The following is a 17,662-nucleotide window of genomic DNA, read 5'->3' as shown; positions in this document are numbered from 1 at the left end:
CATGCGCAGTAGGGTGCAGGACGAGCGCACGCGCAGTAGGTTAGAAACGCATCGCAAGCGCACTAGGATGCCAGGCACGCGCATGCGCATCACAGTACCACACTGGAGCATGCGCAGCAGAGTGCCAGCCTACCGCAAACGCAGTAGGGTGCCAGACCTAAGGGGAAAAACAGGGATTTCTAGGAAAATGAGCGAAATTTAAGGGGAAAAACAGGGATTTCTATGAAAATAAGCGATAATTTAAGGTTAAGAAAACGGATTTCTTGGAATAGTACCAGCGAAGCGCATGTGCAGTAGGGGTAAAAACGCACCGCATGCGCAGTCCGGTGCCGCACGGCGCAGGCGCAAGAGTGCGACAGATCCGCGCATGCGCAGTACGGTGCCAAGCACAGCGCAAGCGCAGAAGTGCGCTAGATATACCCATACGCAGCAGCGTTCAATCGAAGTGCATGCGCTGTAGGGTGCCAGACCAGCGCATGCGCAGTAAAGAGCTGGCGCGGGACTGCGCAGTAGGCTGCCAGCGCAGCGCATGCGCAGTACGGTGTCCCCGGCACATGGGCAGAACAAAATAATGTTTAAGAGGAAATACAAACATTTCTATGAAAATAAGCGATATTTTAGGGGAAAAACAGGGATTTCTATGAAAATAAGCGATATTTTAAGGTTAAAAACAGGGATTTCTATGAAAATAAGCGATATTTCATGTTAAAAACAGGGATTTCTATGAAAATAAGCGATATTTTAGGGTTAAAAACAGGGATTTCCATGAAAATAAGCGATATTTTAGGGTTAAAAACAGGGATTTCCATGAAAATAAGCGATATTTTAGGGGAAAAACAGGGATTTCTATGAAAATAAGCGATATTTTAGGGGAAAAACAGGGATTTCTATGAAAATAAGCGATATTTTATGTTAAAAACAGGGATTTCTATGAAAATAAGCGATATTTTAGGGTTAAAAACAGGGATTTCCATGAAAATAAGCGATATTCAAGGGAAACAAACAGGGATTTCATGACAATAAGCGATATTTTAGGGTTAAAAACAGGGATTTCCATGAAAATAAGCGATATTTTAGGGTTAAAAACAGGGATTTCTATGAAAATAAGCGATATTTTATGTTAAAAACAGGGATTTCTATGAAAATAAGCGATATTTTACGGGTTAAAAACAGGGATTTCTATGAAAATAAGCGATATTTTAGGGTAAAAACAGGGATTTCTATGAAAATAAGCGATATTTTAGGGTTAAAAACAGGGATTTCTATGAAAATCAGCGATATTTTAGGGGAAAAACGGGAATTTCTATGAAAATAAGCGATATTTTAGGGTTAAAAACAGGGATTTCCATGAAAATAAGCGATATATTAGGGGACAAACAGGGATTTCTATGAAAATAAGTGATATTTTAGGGGAAAAACAGGGATTTCTATGAATATAAGTGATATTTTAGGGCTAAAAACAGGGATTTCTATGAAAATAAGCAATATTTTAGCGTTCAAAACAGGGATTTCTATGAAAATCAGCAATATTTTAGGCTTCAAAACAGGGATTCCTATGAAAATAAGCGATATTTTAGGGGAAAAACAGGGATTTCCGTGAAAAGAAGCGATATATTAGGGGAAAAACAGGGATTTCTATGAAAATAAGCGATATTTTAGGGGAAAAACAGGGATTTCTATGAAAATAAGCGATATTTTAGGGTTAAAAACAGGGATTTCTATGAAAATAAGCGATATTTTATGTTAAAAACAGGGATTTCTATGAAAATAAGCGATATTTTAGGGTTAAAAACAGGGATTTCCATGAAAATAAGCGATATTTTAGGGTTAAAAACAGGGATTTCTATGAAAATAAGCAGTATTTTAGGGGAAAAACCATGATTTCTATGAAAATAAGCGATATTTTATGTTAAAAACAGGGATTTCTATGAAAATAAGGGATATTTTAGTGTTAAAAACAGGGATTTCTATGAAAATAAGCGATATTTCAGGGGAAAAACCATGATTTCCATGAAAACAAGCAATATTTTAGGGGAAAAACAGGGATTCCTATGAAAATAAGCGATATTTTAGGGAAAAAACAGGGATTTCTATGAAAATAAGCGATATTTTAGTGTTAAAAACAGGGATTTCCATGAAAATAAGCAGTATTTTAGGGGAAAAACCATGATTTCCATGAAAACAAGCGATATTTTTCGGGAAAAAAAGGGATTTCTATGAAAATAAGCGATATTTTAAGGTTAAAAACAGGGATTTCTATGAAAATAAGCAATATTTTAGGGGAAAAACAGGGATTTCTATGAAAATAAGCGATATTTTAGGGTTAAAAACAGGGATTTCTATGAAAATAAGCGATATTTTAGGGGAAAAACAGGGATTTCTATGAAAATAAGCGATATTTCAGGGTTAAAAACAGGGATTTCTATGAAAATAAGCGATATTTTAGGGTTAAAAAACAGGGATTTCCATGAAAATAAGCGATATTTTAGGGGAAAAACAGGGATTTCTGTGAAAATAAGCAATATTTTAGGGTTAAAAACAGGATTTCTATGAAAATAAGCGATATTTTAGGGTTAAAAACAGGGATTTCTATGAAAATAAGCGATATTTTAGGGTTAAAAACAGGGATTTCCATGAAAATAAGCGATATTTTAGGGGAAAAACAGGGATTTCTATGAAAATCAGCGATATTTTAGGGGAAAAACAGGGATTTCTGTGAAAATAAGTGATATTTTAGGGTTAAAAACAGGGATTTCCATGAAAATAAGCGATATTTTAGGGTTAAAAACAGGGATTTCTATGAAAATAAGCGATATTTTATGTTAAAAACAGGGATTTCTATGAAAATAAGCGATATTTTAGGGTTAAAAACAGGGATTTCTATGAAAATAAGCGATATTTTATGTTAAAAACAGGGATTTCTATGAAAATAAGCGATATTTTAGGGTTAAAAACAGGGATTTCCATGAAAATAAGCGATATTTTATGTTAAAAACAGGGATTTCTATGAAAATAAGCGATATTTTATGTTAAAAACAGGGATTTCTATGAAAATAAGCGATATTTTAGGGGAAAAACAGGGATTTCTATGAAAATAAGCGATATTTTAGGGTTAAAAACAGGGATTTCCGTATGAAAATAAGCGATATTGAGGTTAAAAACAGGGATTTCTATGAAAATAAGCGATATTTTAGGGGGAAAAACAGGGATTTCCATGAAAATAAGCGATATTTTAGGGTTAAAAACAGGGATTTCTATGAAAATAAGCGATATTTTAGGGTTAAAAACAGGGATTTCTATGAAAATAAGCGATATTTTAGGGTTAAAAACAGGGATTTCTATGAAAATAAGCGATATTTTAGGGTTAAAAACAGGGATTTCTATGAAAATAAGCGATATTTTAGGGGAAAAACAGGGATTTCTATGAAAATAAGCGATATTTTATGTTAAAAACAGGGATTTCTATGAAAATAAGCGATATTTTAGGGTTAAAAACAGGGATTTCTATGAAAATCAGCGATATTTTAGGGTTAAAAACAGGGATTTCTGTGAAAATAAGCGATATTTTAGGGGAAAAACAGGGATTTCCATGAAAATCAGCAATATTTTAGGGGAAAAACAGGGATTTCTATGAAAATAAGCGATATTTTAGGGTTAAAAACAGGGATTTCTATGAAAATCAGCGATATTTTAGGGTTAAAAACAGGGATTTCTATGAAAATAAGCGATATTTTAGGGTTAAAAACAGGGATTTCTATGAAAATAAGCGATATTTTATGTTAAAAACAGGGATTTCTATGAAAATAAGCGATATTTTAGGGGAAAAACAGGGATTTCTATGAAAATAAGCGATATTTTAGGGTTAAAAACAGGGATTTCTATGAAAATAAGCGATATTTTAGGGTTAAAAACAGGGATTTCCATGAAAATAAGCGATATTTTAGGGTTAAAAACAGGGATTTCTATGAAAATAAGCGATATTTTAGGGGAAAAAACAGGGATTTCTATGAAAATAAGCGATATTTTAGGGTTAAAAACAGGGATTTCCATGAAAATAAGCGATATTTTAGGGTTAAAAACAGGGATTTCTATGAAAATAAGCGATATTTTAGGGTTAAAAACAGGGATTTCTATGAAAATAAGCGATATTTTAGGGTTAAAAACAGGGATTTCTATGAAAATAAGCGATATTTTAGGGGAAAAACAGGGATTTCTATGAAAATAAGCGATATTTTAGGGTTAAAAACAGGGATTTCTGTGAAAATAAGCGATATTTTAGGGTTAAAAACAGGGATTTCTATGAAAATAAGCAATATTTTATGTTAAAAACAGGGATTTCTATGAAAATAAGCGATATTTTAGGGTTAAAAACAGGGATTTCTATGAAAATAAGCGATATTTTAGGGGAAAAACAGGGATTTCTATGAAAATAAGCGATATTTTAGGGGAAAAAACAGGGATTTCCATGAAAATAAGCGATATTTTAGGGTTAAAAACAGGGATTTCTATGAAAATAAGCGATATTTTAGGGTTAAAAACAGGGATTTCTATGAAAATAAGCGATATTTTATGTTAAAAACAGGGATTTCCGTGAAAATAAGCGATATTTTAGGTTAAAAACAGGGATTTCTATGAAAATAAGCGATATTTTAGGGGAAAAACAGGGATTTCTATGAAAATAAGCGATATTTTAGGGTTAAAAACAGGGATTTCCATGAAAATAAGCGATATTTTAGGGTTAAAAACAGGGATTTCTATGAAAATAAGCGATATTTTAGGGGTTAAAAACAGGGATTTCTGTGAAAATAAGCGATATTTTAGGGTTAAAAACAGGGATTTCCATGAAAATAAGCGATATTTTAGGGGAAAAACAGGGATTTCTATGAAAATAAGCGATATTTTAGGGGAAAAACAGGGATTTCTATGAAAATAAGCGATATTTTATGTTAAAAACAGGGATTTCCATGAAAATAAGCGATATTTTAGGGGAAAAACAGGGATTTCCGTGAAAATAAGCGATATTTTAGGGTTAAAAACAGGGATTTCTATGAAAATAAGCGATATTTTAGGGTTAAAAACAGGGATTTCTATGAAAATAAGCGATATTTTACGTTAAAAACAGGGATTTCCTATGAAAATAAGCGATATTTTAGGGTTAAAAACAGGGATTTCTATGAAAATAAGCGATATTTTAGGGTTAAAAACAGGGATTTCTATGAAAATAAGCGATATTTTAGGGTTAAAAACAGGGATTTCTATGAAAATAAGCGATATTTTATGTTAAAAACAGGGATTTCCATGAAAATCAGCGATATTTTAGGGGTTAAAAACAGGGATTTCTATGAAAATAAGCGATATTTTAGGGGTTAAAAACAGGGATTTCTATGAAAATAAGCGATATTTTAGGGTTAAAAACAGGGATTTCTATGAAAATAAGCGATATTTTATGTTAAAAACAGGGATTTCTATGAAAATAAGCGATATTTTAGGGGAAAAACAGGGATTTCTATGAAAATAAGCGATATTTTAGGGTTAAAAACAGGGATTTCTATGAAAATAAGCGATATTTTATGTTAAAAACAGGGATTTCTATGAAAATAAGCGATATTTTAGGGTTAAAAACAGGGATTTCTATGAAAATAAGCGATATTTTATGTTAAAAACAGGGATTTCTATGAAAATAAGCGATATTTTAGGGTTAAAAACAGGGATTTCTATGAAAATAAGCGATATTTTAGGGTTAAAAACAGGGATTTCTATGAAAATAAGCGATATTTTAGGGTTAAAAACAGGGATTTCTATGAAAATAAGCGATATTTTAGGGGTTAAAAACAGGGATTTCTATGAAAATAAGCGATATTTTAGGGTTAAAAACAGGGATTTCTATGAAAATAAGCGATATTTTATGTTAAAAACAGGGATTTCTATGAAAATAAGCGATATTTTAGGGTTAAAAACAGGGATTTCTATGAAAATAAGCGATATTTTATGTTAAAAACAGGGATTTCTGTGAAAATAAGCGATATTTTAGGGTTAAAAACAGGGATTTCTATGAAAATAAGCGATATTTTATGTTAAAAACAGGGATTTCTATGAAAATAAGCGATATTTTAGGGTTAAAAACAGGGATTTCTATGAAAATAAGCGATATTTTAGGGTTAAAAACAGGGATTTCTATGAAAATAAGCGATATTTTATGTTAAAAACAGGGATTTCTATGAAAATAAGCGATATTTTAGGGGTTAAAAACAGGGATTTCTATGAAAATAAGCGATATTTTAGGGGTTAAAAACAGGGATTTCTATGAAAATAAGCGATATTTTAGGGTTAAAAACAGGGATTTCTATGAAAATAAGCGATATTTTAGGGTTAAAAACAGGGATTTCTATGAAAATAAGCGATATTTTAGGGTTAAAAACAGGGATTTCTATGAAAATAAGCGATATTTTATGTTAAAAACAGGGATTTCTATGAAAATAAGCGATATTTTAGGGTTAAAAACAGGGATTTCCATGAAAATAAGCGATATTTTAGGGTTAAAAACAGGGATTTCTATGAAAATAAGCGATATTTTAGGGGAAAAACAGGGATTTCTATGAAAATAAGCGATATTTTATGTTAAAAACAGGGATTTCTATGAAAATAAGCGATATTTTAGGGTTAAAAACAGGGATTTCCATGAAAATAAGCGATATTTTAGGGTTAAAAACAGGGATTTCTATGAAAATAAGCGATATTTTAGGGTTAAAAACAGGGATTTCTATGAAAATAAGCGATATTTTAGGGTTAAAAACAGGGATTTCTATGAAAATAAGCGATATTTTAGGGGAAAAACAGGGATTTCTATGAAAATAAGCGATATTTTAGGGGAAAAACAGGGATTTCTATGAAAATAAGCGATATTTTAGGGTTAAAAACAGGGATTTCTATGAAAATAAGCGATATTTTAGGGTTAAAAACAGGGATTTCCATGAAAATAAGCGATATTTTAGGGTTAAAAACAGGGATTTCTATGAAAATAAGCGATATTTTAGGGTTAAAAACAGGGATTTCCATGAAAATAAGCGATATTTTAGGGTTAAAAACAGGGATTTCTATGAAAATAAGCGATATTTTAGGGTTAAAAACAGGGATTTCTATGAAAATAAGCGATATTTTAGGGGTTAAAAACAGGGATTTCTATGAAAATAAGCGATATTTTAGGGGAAAAACAGGGATTTCTATGAAAATAAGCGATATTTTAGGGGAAAAACAGGGATTTCCATGAAAATAAGCGATATTTTAGGGTTAAAAACAGGGATTTCCATGAAAATAAGCGATATTTTAGGGTTAAAAACAGGGATTTCTATGAAAATAAGCGATATTTTAGGGTTAAAAACAGGGATTTCTATGAAAATAAGCGATATTTTATGTTAAAAACAGGGATTTCTATGAAAATAAGCGATATTTTAGGGTTAAAAACAGGGATTTCTATGAAAATAAGCGATATTTTAGGGGAAAAACAGGGATTTCCATGAAAATAAGCGATATTTTAGGGTTAAAAACAGGGATTTCTATGAAAATAAGCGATATTTTAGGGTTAAAAACAGGGATTTCTATGAAAATAAGCGATATTTTAGTGTTAAAAACAGGGATTTCTATGAAAATAAGCGATATTTAAGGTTCAAAACCATGATTTCTATGAAAATAAGCGATATTTTAGGGGAAAAACAGGGATTTCCATGAAAATAAGCGATATTTTAGGGGAAAAACAGGGATTTCTATGAAAATAAGCGATATTTTAGGGTTAAAAACAGGGATTTCTATGAAAATAAGCGATATTTTAGGGTTAAAAACAGGGATTTCTATGAAAATAAGCGATATTTTATGTTAAAAACAGGGATTTCTATGAAAATAAGCGATATTTTAGGGTTAAAAACAGGGATTTCTATGAAAATAAGCGATATTTTAGGGTTAAAAACAGGGATTTCCATGAAAATAAGCGATATTTTAGGGTTAAAAACAGGGATTTCCATGAAAATAAGCGATATTTTAGGGTTAAAAACAGGGATTTCTATGAAAATAAGCGATATTTTATGTTAAAAACAGGGATTTCTATGAAAATAAGCGATATTTTAGGGGAAAAACAGGGATTTCTATGAAAATAAGCGATATTTTAGGGGAAAAACAGGGATTTCTATGAAAATAAGCGATATTTTAGGGGTTAAAAACAGGGATTTCTGTGAAAATAAGCGATATTTTAGGGTTAAAAACAGGGATTTCTATGAAAATAAGCGATATTTTATGTTAAAAACAGGGATTTCTATGAAAATAAGCGATATTTTAGGGTTAAAAACAGGGATTTCTATGAAAATAAGCGATATTTTATGTTAAAAACAGGGATTTCTATGAAAATAAGCGATATTTTATGTTAAAAACAGGGATTTCTATGAAAATAAGCGATATTTTAGGGTTAAAAACAGGGATTTCTGTGAAAATAAGCGATATTTTAGGGTTAAAAACAGGGATTTCTATGAAAATAAGCGATATTTTATGTTAAAAACAGGGATTTCTATGAAAATAAGCGATATTTTAGGGTTAAAAACAGGGATTTCTATGAAAATAAGCGATATTTTATGTTAAAAACAGGGATTTCTATGAAAATAAGCGATATTTTAGGGTTAAAAACAGGGATTTCCATGAAAATAAGCGATATTTTAGGGAAAAACAGGGATTTCTATGAAAATAAGCGATATTTTAGGGGAAAAAACAGGGATTTCTATGAAAATAAGCGATATTTTAGGGGAAAAACAGGGATTTCTATGAAAATAAGCGATATTTTAGGGTTAAAAACAGGGATTTCTATGAAAATAAGCGATATTTTAGGGTTAAAAACAGGGATTTCTATGAAAATAAGCGATATTTTAGGGGAAAAACAGGGATTTCTATGAAAATAAGCGATATTTTAGGGTTAAAAACAGGGATTTCCATGAAAATAAGCGATATTTTAGGGTTAAAAACAGGGATTTCCATGAAAATAAGCAATATTTTAGGGTTAAAAACAGGGATTTCTATGAAAATAAGCGATATTTTAGGGTTAAAAACAGGGATTTCCATGAAAATAAGCGATATTTTAGGGGAAAAACAGGGATTTCCATGAAAATAAGCGATATTTTAGGGTTAAAAACAGGGATTTCTATGAAAATAAGCGATATTTTAGGTTAAAAACAGGGATTTCTATGAAAATAAGCGATATTTTAGGGTTAAAAACAGGGATTTCTATGAAAATAAGCGATATTTTAGGTTAAAAACAGGGATTTCTATGAAAATAAGCGATATTTTAAGGGTTAAAAACAGGGATTTCTATGAAAATCAGCGATATTTTAGGGTTAAAAACAGGGATTTCCATGAAAATAAGCGATATTTTAGGGGTTAAAAACAGGGATTTCTATGAAAATAAGCGATATTTTAGGGGAAAAACAGGGATTTCTATGAAAATAAGCGATATTTTAGGGGAAAAACAGGGATTTCTATGAAAATAAGCGATATTTTAGGGTTAAAAACAGGGATTTCCATGAAAATAGGCGATATTTTAGGGGAAAAACAGGGATTCCTATGAAAATAAGCGATATTTTAGGGGAAAAACAGGGATTTCTATGAAAATAAGCGATATTTTAGGGTTAAAAACAGGGATTTCCATGAAAATAAGCGATATTTTAGGGTTAAAAACAGGGATTTCCATGAAAATAAGCGATATTTTAGGGTTAAAAACAGGGATTTCTATGAAAATAAGCGATATTTTATGTTAAAAACAGGGATTTCTATGAAAATAAGCGATATTTTAGGGTTAAAAACAGGGATTTCCATGAAAATAAGCGATATTTTAGGTTAAAAACAGGGATTTCTATGAAAATAAGCGATATTTTAGGGTTAAAAACAGGGATTTCTATGAAAATAAGCGATATTTTAGGGTTAAAAACAGGGATTTCTATGAAAATAAGCGATATTTTAGGTTAAAAACAGGGATTTCCATGAAAATAAGCGATATTTTAGGGGAAAAACAGGGATTTCCATGAAAATAAGCGATATTTTAGGGTTAAAAACAGGGATTTCTATGAAAATAAGCGATATTTTAGGGTTAAAAACAGGGATTTCTATGAAAATAAGCGATATTTTAGGGTTAAAAACAGGGATTTCTATGAAAATAAGCGATATTTTAGGGGAAAAACAGGGATTTCTATGAAAATAAGCAATATTTTATGTTAAAAACAGGGATTTCTATGAAAATAAGCGATATTTTAGGGTTAAAAACAGGGATTTCTATGAAAATAAGCGATATTTTATGGGAAAAACAGGGATTTCTATGAAAATAAGCGATATTTTAGGGTTAAAAACAGGGATTTCTATGAAAATAAGCGATATTTTAGGGTTAAAAACAGGGATTTCTATGAAAATAAGCGATATTTTAGGGTTAAAAACAGGGATTTCTATGAAAATAAGCGATATTTTAGGGTTAAAAACAGGGATTTCTATGAAAATAAGCGATATTTTAGGGTTAAAAACAGGGATTTCTATGAAAATAAGCGATATTTTAGGGGTTAAAAACAGGGATTTCCATGAAAATAAGCGATATTTTAGGGTTAAAAACAGGGATTTCCATGAAAATAAGCGATATTTTAGGGTTAAAAACAGGGATTTCTATGAAAATAAGCGATATTTTAGGGTTAAAAACAGGGATTTCCATGAAAATAAGCAATATTTTAGGGTTAAAAACAGGGATTTCTATGAAAATAAGCGATATTTTAGGGTTAAAAACAGGGATTTCCATGAAAATAAGCGATATTTTAGGGGAAAAACAGGGATTTCTATGAAAATAAGCGATATTTTAGGGGAAAAACAGGGATTTCCATGAAAATAAGCGATATTTTATGTTAAAAACAGGGATTCCTATGAAAATAAGCGATATTTAAGGTTCAAAACAGGGATTTCCATGAAAATAAGAGATATTTCAGGGGAAAAACAGGGATTTCTGTGAAAATAAGCGATATTTTAGGGTTAAAAACAGGGATTTCCATGAAAATAAGCGATATTTTATGTTAAAAACAGGGATTTCTATGAAAATAAGCGATATTTTAGGGGAAAAACAGGGATTTCTATGAAAATAAGCGATATTTTAGGGTTAAAAACAGGGATTTCTATGAAAATAAGCGATATTTTATGGTTAAAAACAGGGATTTCTATGAAAATAAGCGATATTTTAGTGTTAAAAACAGGGATTTCCGTAAAAAGAAGCGATATTTAAGGTTCAAAACCATGATTTCTATGAAAATAAGCGATATTTTAGGGGAAAAACAGGGATTTCCATGAAAATAAGCGATATTTTAGGGTTAAAAACAGGGATTTCTATGAAAATAAGCGATATTTTAGGGTTAAAAACAGGGATTTCTATGAAAATAAGCGATATTTTAGGGTTAAAAACAGGGATTTCTATGAAAATAAGCAATATTTTATGTTAAAAACAGGGATTTCTATGAAAATAAGCGATATTTTAGGGTTAAAAACAGGGATTTCTATGAAAATAAGCGATATTTTATGTTAAAAACAGGGATTTCTATGAAAATAAGCGATATTTTAGGGTTAAAAACAGGGATTTCTGTGAAAATAAGCGATATTTTAGGGAAAAACAGGGATTTCTATGAAAATAAGCGATATTTTAGGGGAAAAACAGGGATTTCCGTGAAAATAAGCGATATTTTAGGGGAAAAACAGGGATTTCTATGAAAATAAGCGATATTTTAGGGGAAAAACAGGGATTTCTATGAAAATAAGCGATATTTTAGGGGAAAAACAGGGATTTCTATGAAAATAAGCGATATTTCAGGGGTTAAAAACAGGGATTTCTATGAAAATAAGCGATATTTTAGGGTTAAAAACAGGGATTTCCATGAAAATAAGCGATATTTTAGGGTTAAAAACAGGGATTTCTATGAAAATAAGCGATATTTTAGGGGAAAAACAGGGATTTCCATGAAAATAAGCGATATTTTAGGGTTAAAAACAGGGATTTCTATGAAAATAAGCGATATTTTATGTTAAAAACAGGGATTTCTATGAAAATAAGCGATATTTTAGGGTTAAAAACAGGGATTTCTATGAAAATAAGCGATATTTTAGGGGAAAAACAGGGATTTCTATGAAAATAAGCGATATTTTATGTTAAAAACAGGGATTTCTATGAAAATAAGCGATATTTTAGGGTTAAAAACAGGGATTTCTATGAAAATAAGCGATATTTTAGGTTAAAAACAGGGATTTCCATGAAAATAAGCGATATTTTAGGGGAAAAACAGGGATTTCTATGAAAATAAGCGATATTTTAGGGTTAAAAACAGGGATTTCCATGAAAATAAGCGATATTTTATGTTAAAAACAGGGATTTCTATGAAAATAAGCGATATTTTAGGGTTAAAAACAGGGATTTCTATGAAAATAAGCGATATTTTAGGGTTAAAAACAGGGATTTCCATGAAAATAAGCGATATTTTAGGGTTAAAAACAGGGATTTCTATGAAAATAAGCGATATTTTAGGGTTAAAAACAGGGATTTCTATGAAAATAAGCGATATTTTAGGGTTAAAAACAGGGATTTCTATGAAAATAAGCGATATTTTATGTTAAAAACAGGGATTTCTATGAAAATAAGCGATATTTTAGGGTTAAAAACAGGGATTTCTATGAAAATAAGCGATATTTTAGGGGAAAAACAGGGATTTCTATGAAAATAAGCGATATTTTAGGGTTAAAAACAGGGATTTCTATGAAAATAAGCGATATTTTAGGGTTAAAAACAGGGATTTCTATGAAAATAAGCGATATTTTAGGGGAAAAACAGGGATTTCCATGAAAATAAGCGATATTTTAGGTTAAAAACAGGGATTTCTATGAAAATAAGCGATATTTTAGGGGAAAAACAGGGATTTCTATGAAAATAAGCGATATTTTAGGGTTAAAAACAGGGATTTCCATGAAAATAAGCGATATTTTAGGGTTAAAAACAGGGATTTCTATGAAAATAAGCGATATTTTAGGGGAAAAACAGGGATTTCTATGAAAATAAGCGATATTTTATGTTAAAAACAGGGATTTCTATGAAAATAAGCGATATTTTAGGGGAAAAAACAGGGATTTCTATGAAAATAAGCGATATTTTAGGGTTAAAAACAGGGATTTCTATGAAAATAAGCGATATTTTAGGGTTAAAAACAGGGATTTCTATGAAAATAAGCGATATTTTATGTTAAAAACAGGGATTTCTATGAAAATAAGCGATATTTTAGGGGAAAAACAGGGATTTCTATGAAAATAAGCGATATTTTAGGGGAAAAACAGGGATTTCCATGAAAATAAGCGATATTTTAGGGGAAAAACAGGGATTTCTATGAAAATAAGCGATATTTTAGGGTTAAAAACAGGGATTTCTATGAAAATAAGCGATATTTTAGGGTTAAAAACAGGGATTTCCATGAAAATAAGCGATATTTTAGGGTTAAAAACAGGGATTTCTATGAAAATAAGTGATATTTTAGGGTTAAAAACAGGGATTTCCATGAAAATAAGCGATATTTTAGGGGTTAAAAACAGGGATTTCTATGAAAATAAGCGATATTTTAGGGTTAAAAACAGGGATTTCCATGAAAATAAGCGATATTTTATGTTAAAAACAGGGATTCCTATGAAAATAAGCGATATTTTAGGGTTAAAAACAGGGATTTCTATGAAAATAAGAGATATTTTAGGGGAAAAGCAGGGATTTCTGTGAAAATAAGCGATATTTTAGGGTTAAAAACAGGGATTTCTATGAAAATAAGCGATATTTTATGTTAAAAACAGGGATTTCTATGAAAATAAGCGATATTTTAGGGTTAAAAACAGGGATTTCTATGAAAATAAGCGATATTTTAGGTTAAAAACAGGGATTTCTATGAAAATAAGCGATATTTTAGGGTTAAAAACAGGGATTTCTATGAAAATAAGCGATATTTTAGTGTTAAAAACAGGGATTTCTATGAAAATAAGCGATATTTAGGTTAAAAACAGGGATTTCTATGAAAATAAGCGATATTTTAGGGGAAAAACAGGGATTTCTATGAAAATAAGCGATATTTTAGGGGTAAAAACAGGGATTTCTATGAAAATAAGCAATATTTTAGGGTTAAAAACAGGGATTTCTATGAAAATAAGCGATATTTTAGGGGAAAAACAGGGATTTCCATGAAAATAAGCGATATTTTATGTTAAAAACAGGGATTTCTGTGAAAATAAGCGATATTTTAGGGTTAAAAACAGGGATTTCTATGAAAATAAGCGATATTTTAGGGTTAAAAACAGGGATTTCTATGAAAATAAGCGATATTTTAGGGTTAAAAACAGGGATTTCTATGAAAATAAGCGATATTTTAGGGGAAAAACAGGGATTTCTATGAAAATAAGCGATATTTTAGGGGAAAAACAGGGATTTCCATGAAAATAAGCGATATTTTAGGGTTAAAAACAGGGATTTCTATGAAAATAAGCGATATTTTAGGGTTAAAAACAGGGATTTCCATGAAAATAAGCGATATTTTATGTTAAAAAACAGGGATTTCTGTGAAAATAAGCGATATTTTAGGGTTAAAAACAGGGATTTCTATGAAAATAAGCGATATTTTATGTTAAAAACAGGGATTTCTATGAAAATAAGCGATATTTTAGGGGAAAAACAGGGATTTCCATGAAAATAAGCGATATTTTAGGTTAAAAACAGGGATTTCTATGAAAATAAGCGATATTTTAGGGGAAAAACAGGGATTTCTATGAAAATAAGCGATATTTTAGTGTTAAAAACAGGGATTTCCGTAAAAAGAAGCGATATTTAAGGTTCAAAAACAGGGATTTCTATGAAAATAAGCGATATTTTAGGGGAAAAACAGGGATTTCTATGAAAATAAGCGATATTTTAGGGTTAAAAACAGGGATTTCTATGAAAATAAGCGATATTTTAGGGTTAAAAACAGGGATTTCTATGAAAATAAGCGATATTTTAGGGTTAAAAACAGGGATTTCTATGAAAATAAGCAATATTTTATGTTAAAAACAGGGATTTCTATGAAAATAAGCGATATTTTAGGGTTAAAAACAGGGATTTCTATGAAAATAAGCGATATTTTATGTTAAAAACAGGGATTTCTATGAAAATAAGCGATATTTTAGGGTTAAAAACAGGGATTTCTATGAAAATAAGCGATATTTTAGGGGAAAAACAGGGATTTCTGTGAAAATAAGCGATATTTTAGGGGAAAAACAGGGATTTCTATGAAAATAAGCGATATTTTAGGGTTAAAAACAGGGATTTCTATGAAAATAAGCGATATTTTAGGGGAAAAACAGGGATTTCTATGAAAATAAGCGATATTTTAGGGGAAAAACAGGGATTTCTATGAAAATAAGTGATATTTTAGGGTTAAAAACAGGGATTTCCATGAAAATAAGCGATATTTTATGTTAAAAACAGGGATTTCTATGAAAATAAGCGATATTTTAGGGGAAAAACAGGGATTTCTATGAAAATAAGCGATATTTTATGTTAAAAACAGGGATTTCTATGAAAATAAGCGATATTTTAGGGGAAAAACAGGGATTTCTATGAAAATAAGCGATATTTTAGGGGAAAAACAGGGATTTCTAGTGAAAATAAGCGATATTTTAGGGGAAAAACAGGGATTTCTATGAAAATCAGCGATATTTTATGTTAAAAACAGGGATTTCTATGAAAATAAGCGATATTTTAGGGTTAAAAACAGGGATTTCTATGAAAATAAGTGATATTTTAGGGTTAAAAACAGGGATTTCCATGAAAATAAGCGATATTTTAGGGGAAAAACAGGGATTTCCATGAAAATAAGCGATATTTTATGTTAAAAACAGGGATTTCTATGAAAATAAGCGATATTTTAGGGTTAAAAACAGGGATTTCTATGAAAATAAGCGATATTTTAGGGTTAAAAACAGGGATTTCTATGAAAATAAGCGATATTTTAGGGTTAAAAACAGGGATTTCCATGAAAATAAGCGATATTTTAGGGGAAAAACAGGGATTTCTATGAAAATAAGCGATATTTTAGGGGAAAAACAGGGATTTCCATGAAAATAAGCGATATTTTAGGGTTAAAAACAGGGATTTCTATGAAAATAAGCGATATTTTAGGGTTAAAAACAGGGATTTCTATGAAAAACAGCGGTATTTTAGGTTAAAAACAGGGATTTCCGTAAAAAGAAGCGATATTTAAGGTTCAAAACCATGATTTCTATGAAAATCAGCGATATTTTAGGGGAAAAACAGGGATTTCCATGAAAATAAGCGATATTTTAGGGTTAAAAACAGGGATTTCTATGAAAATAAGCGATATTTTAGGGGAAAAACAGGGATTTCTATGAAAATAAGCGATATTTTAGGGTTAAAAACAGGGATTTCTGTGAAAATAAGCGATATTTTAGGGTTAAAAACAGGGATTTCTATGAAAATAAGCGATATTTTAGGGTTAAAAACAGGGATTTCTATGAAAATAAGCGATATTTTAGGGTTAAAAACAGGGATTTCTATGAAAATAAGCGATATTTTATGTTAAAAACAGGGATTTCCATGAAAATAAGCGATATTTTATGTTAAAAACAGGGATTTCTATGAAAATAAGCGATATTTTAGGGGAAAAACAGGGATTTCTATGAAAATAAGCGATATTTTAGGGGTTAAAAACAGGGATTTCTATGAAAATAAGCGATATTTTAGGGTTAAAAACAGGGATTTCCATGAAAATAAGCGATATTTTATGTTAAAAACAGGGATTTCTATGAAAATAAGCGATATTTTATGTTAAAAACAGGGATTTCCATGAAAATAAGCGATATTTTAGGGTTAAAAACAGGGATTTCTATGAAAATAAGCGATATTTTAGGGTTAAAAACAGGGATTTCTATGAAAATAAGCGATATTTTATGTTAAAAACAGGGATTTCTATGAAAATAAGCGATATTTTAGGGTTAAAAACAGGGATTTCTATGAAAATAAGCGATATTTTAGGGTTAAAAACAGGGATTTCCATGAAAATAAGCGATATTTTATGTTAAAAACAGGGATTTCTATGAAAATAAGCGATATTTTAGGGGAAAAACAGGGATTTCTATGAAAATAAGCGATATTTTAGGGTTAAAAACAGGGATTTCCATGAAAATAAGCGATATTTTAGGGTTAAAAACAGGGATTTCTATGAAAATAAGCGATATTTTATGTTAAAAACAGGGATTTCTATGAAAATAAGCGATATTTTAGGGTTAAAAACAGGGATTTCTATGAAAATAAGCGATATTTTATGTTAAAAACAGGGATTTCCATGAAAATAAGCGATATTTTAGGGTTAAAAACAGGGATTTCAGTGAAAATAAGCGATATTTTAGGGGAAAAACAGGGATTTCTATGAAAATAAGCGATATTTTAGGGGAAAAACAGGGATTTCTATGAAAATAAGCGATATTTTAGGGGAAAAACAGGGATTTCTATGAAAATAAGCGATATTTTAGGGGAAAAACAGGGATTTCCATGAAAATAAGCGATATTTTAGGGGAAAAACAGGGATTTCTATGAAAATAA

The 17,662-nt window shown here is 30.2% G+C and overlaps 2 long non-coding RNA genes across 2 annotated transcripts; both read left to right on the top strand.

Annotated features, from left to right (window-relative positions):
* The first annotated feature begins 1,552 nt into the window (after window positions 1-1,552).
* Window positions 1,553-5,267, top strand: LOC128090051 (uncharacterized). Its single transcript, XR_008210781.1, has 3 exons — window positions 1,553-1,742; window positions 2,033-2,115; window positions 2,490-5,267. It is a non-coding gene; the product is annotated as an uncharacterized LOC128090051 (long non-coding RNA).
* Window positions 5,268-8,655: 3,388 nt separating this feature from the next.
* Window positions 8,656-15,692, top strand: LOC128090050 (uncharacterized). Its single transcript, XR_008210780.1, has 3 exons — window positions 8,656-9,282; window positions 13,900-14,025; window positions 15,436-15,692. It is a non-coding gene; the product is annotated as an uncharacterized LOC128090050 (long non-coding RNA).
* The last annotated feature ends 1,970 nt before the right edge of the window (window positions 15,693-17,662 follow it).

This window comes from Tympanuchus pallidicinctus, unplaced genomic scaffold (genome assembly GCF_026119805.1).
Source record: "Tympanuchus pallidicinctus isolate F22 unplaced genomic scaffold, pur_lepc_1.0 scaffold42, whole genome shotgun sequence".
NCBI classification, from domain to species: domain Eukaryota; kingdom Metazoa; phylum Chordata; class Aves; order Galliformes; family Phasianidae; genus Tympanuchus; species Tympanuchus pallidicinctus.
The sequence above is the reverse complement of the archived record's forward strand: the minus strand, read 5'-3'. Positions and strand labels throughout refer to the sequence as shown.